The sequence below is a fragment of the Bombina bombina genome, chromosome 3 (assembly GCF_027579735.1).
Source record: "Bombina bombina isolate aBomBom1 chromosome 3, aBomBom1.pri, whole genome shotgun sequence".
In the NCBI taxonomy this organism is placed as follows: Eukaryota; Metazoa; Chordata; class Amphibia; order Anura; family Bombinatoridae; genus Bombina; species Bombina bombina.
The window spans coordinates 506491075-506495209 of NC_069501.1; positions in this window are offsets into that span (position 1 = coordinate 506491075).

Sequence of the window (4135 nt, forward strand, 5' to 3'; positions counted from 1 at the left end):
CACTGAAACCAATTTTTTTCTTTCGTGATTCAGATAGAGCATGACATTTTAAGCAACTTTCTAATTTACTCCTATTATCAAATTTTCCTCATCCTCTTGGTATCTTTATTTGAAATGTAAGAATGTAAGTTTTGATGCCGGCCCATTTTTGATGAACAACGTGGGTTGTTCTTGCTGATTGTTGGATAAAGTCATCCACCAATAAAAAAGGGCTGTCCAGAGTACTGAACTAATTAAAAAGCTTAGATGCCTTGTTTTTCAAATGAAGATAGCAAGAGAACAAAGAAAATTTGATAATAGGAGTAAATTAGAAAGTTGCTTAAAATGGCATGCTCTATCTGAATCACAAAAGAAAAATTTGGGATCAGTGTCCCTTTAAATAATTAAATAACCTCTGCATATACTGCCACTTCATCGCTTCATTGCTTAAGCAATACTAACACTGCAAGCTTGGCATCTTTTCAAAAAGTCAGGAACACTGATATTTAGCATGACTTGGCCAATTGACTGGAACAGGAAAATGTTGCAAGCATAATATGATTCATCTCAGTGGTTTTGCTTTAAATGGAAACATAAGCCTGGCTAATTAGGGTATATGGAACAACGCACCAGTCTCTTTCATATATAAAGCAAGCTCTTTTTGATTCAACACTGATATGAAGGGTAGTTACCCATATGCAACCAGTTTGTATATATATATATATATATATATATATATATATATACATAGTATTGTTTAGTGCTGCATTAAATCAGTACACTATTTGCAATTTGATGCAGGTTAAATCTATAATTTGTGGGTGAGTGAGGGTTTACATAGATCCTAATTATTCCATGACAGCACATCCCTTCCATTGAGTTGGGGCTGCCCTCTGGAAAGGTGTTGCATGTCCCTCATATACCCATTCATTACGATCTCCCAGTGACGTCACTCATATATATTAGTTTTTCTTCTTTCTTTTTTATGCCAGTTTTTGGTTTCACAAGTTTAACATGCACATTTATGTTGTTTATTTCTAGGTTTTGGGGTATAGTAATTTCTGTAAGGAAGTGTCTCTATAACATGTTTTTGGAATTGAATTTTTGAATTACAAATAACAACAGCTATATAAAAGATAAAAAGAGTGCTTGATTCCCTGTCTTACTTTTGGTAGTGGATATCACTGCCATAATTCTTTCTCCATTTTTGAGCTAATATTAGTTTATGGGTCTGCGCCATTTTCTCTAAAGAGGACTGCTGTAAATATATATATATATATATATATATATATATATATATATATATACATACACACATACATATAGCTTTTCAACAGTAGTATTTAATATTGACTCCCCTCCCAAGTTTGCATAGTATAATATTCTATTATCTAGTTCTTTGTCATGTGAAGTAAAAAAGATGGAGCAAAAGGATAAGTTATCATTTCTTCTTTTTCATTTACTTTAAAGGGCCCCATTTAACAAAGGGAACCTGTCCGCCTGGGATTGTAGAAAGCAGACAGCAGTACGCTGTCCACATTTATCATTGCACAAGTGTCTGCTTTGCAATGCTGCCCTCTGCTCACTCTAGCCTGAGTAGGGGCTGTCAATCACCCCAGGCGACCGTGTCCGGCTGATTTTAATCTGCCAGCTAAGAGCTGGTGTAAAGGTTCAGAAGCAGCAGTCTTCAACAGTCAACCTTCTTAACTATTGCGAAGGGCCTCCGAAGCTGCATACACAGCTTGATAAATGGAGCCCAAAATTATTGAGTCACCAACAATTCCAATAGGGATCTAAGTACGGCATAATTATACATTTTGAAATTAGGAAAACCATAACCAAATGGTAAGAGTTTTTTCTCCTGCCATAAAAACAAATCTCAAAGCTTGATTAAAGGGACAGTCTACTCCAGAATTTTTATTGTTTAAAAAAGATAGATGATCCCTTTATCGCCCATTCCCTAGTTTTGCATAACCAACATGTTATATTAACATATTTTTACCTCTGTGATTACCTTGTATCTAAGCCTCTGCAGACTGCCCCCTTATTTTAGTTTGTTTGACAGACATTTTAGCCAATCAGTGCCCTCTCATAAGTAACTCCACGGGCGTGAGCACAATGTTATCTATATGGCACACATGAACTAATGTCCTCTAACTGTGAAAAACTGTAAAATTTATTCAGCTAGGAGGCGGCCTTCAAGGGCTTAGAAATTAGCATATAAGCCTACATAGGTTTAGCTTTCAACTAAGAATACCAAGAAGACAAAGCAAGTAAATTGAAAAGTTGTTTAAAATTACATCCCCTATCTGAATCATACAAGTTTAAATTTTGACTAGACTTATTCACAATATAAGTTAAGTTTTCATCTCCTCTAAGTCCCAATAAGATTCTGTACCAGGGAGAGATAAAAGAAAGACCATTTTGAACTAATTTGATCCAAGAATCTAATTTTACCCAAGTCCAATTCCACCCATGTAGAGTAGTAATATTAAGGATAAAGTGTCTTATCTGAAGATAGGTAAAGAAATCTTTATTTTCTAAAAGATACTCTTTTTTTCAGGTTGGAGAAAGATTTGACTATTTTTAAATTAATGTCTACAAATTGTACTAACTTGAAAAGCCCTGAACTGGCCCATTTTTTAAACACTTTCGTATAAATTCCTGAAGTAAATTCAGGGTTCCCTGTGGTAATCTGATAATTAGAAATTGCGTAAGTAAGACCCATTTTTGCACATATCTTATGCAAAGCTAGCAGTAAATTATTTAATCGAGCTTATATTTTTAACTGATCTAGGAATAGTCTTAAGATTACAGTGAAGAATGGCTATAAGTGAATATGGGTATAAAACATTTTTTTCAAGTTCTAACTGAGAAAAATAGTTCAAATTCCCAAGCCAACCTACAACAAATTTCGCCAAATAAATTAAGCTATATAATTCCAGGTTGGGAAGTGCCAGACCACTATGCTCTATTCCCAAAAATAGTCTTTTCAAAGCAATTCTAGGTCTTTTCCCTTGCCATATAAAATATGATAATGATGAATAGAAATTGCGGAAAATCTTTTTTTTAAGAATTATAGGAATATTCTGAATTACATAAAGAATCTTAGGAAAAGAGATAATTTTGAACATGGCGACTCTTCATGAAATGTTTAACGGCAAATTATGCCAATGGTGTAGATCTTCTTTGACCTTAGAGAGTATTTTTGTGATGTTTAAGGTATACCAGGTACTCGGATCTTGGGAAATATTAATATCAAGATATGTAAATGAAGGTGTTACAACTTTAAATGGTATAGGTACTATAGAGGAATGATGATCCTTGAGCCAAACAGTTTCTGATTTCGTAGTATTTACTTAATAACCAGAGAACAAACTAAATATTTTTAATCTCTTGTAGAAGTTGCAGAATATTTCTTGAAATATTAGAAATATAAATTAAAATGTCGTCCGCATAAAGGGCAACCTTAATTTCTCTTTTACCAATCTTAATATCTTCAATTCTCTAACGGATAGCTATGGCTAAAGATTCTATGGCTATGAAAAATAAGAGAGGTGAAAGCGGACAACCCTGCCTAGTCCCTTGTTTCAAGGTTATGTTCTCTGTCAATTGACCATTAATTAACAAAGCTGTTTTAGAAGTGTTATAAATATTCTTCACAAGATGCAAAAAAAGCCTATGCAGACCAAATCTTTTTAAAGAAAAGAATATGTGATCATGCTGCACCGAGTTGAATGCCTTCTCTGCATCCAGTGAAACAACAGCTATATCCTCATACATTTTAAATGATGTAGTAGATATTGCTTATTTAGACAGAAAATAATCTATTGTAAGAAATAGTTCTCTGATCTTAGCAGAAGCATTTCTGCTTTTGAGAAAACCAACCTGATCAGAATTAATTATTTGATTTAAAGGGCTCTGCAGTCTATTGGCAAGAATAGTAGTTAGGATTTTGTAATCAGAGTTTAATAAGGCTATTGGCCTATAAGAACCCATATCAAGAGGACCTTTCTTTAGGATCAAGGTAGTCCATGATGCAGAGAAGGCGTACAAACATGGTGATTTATTTATAAAATTATGATTGAAAACATTTTTGAGATATGGGGTGATATTAAGTTTCAACATTTTATAAAATTCATTAAGAAACAAATCT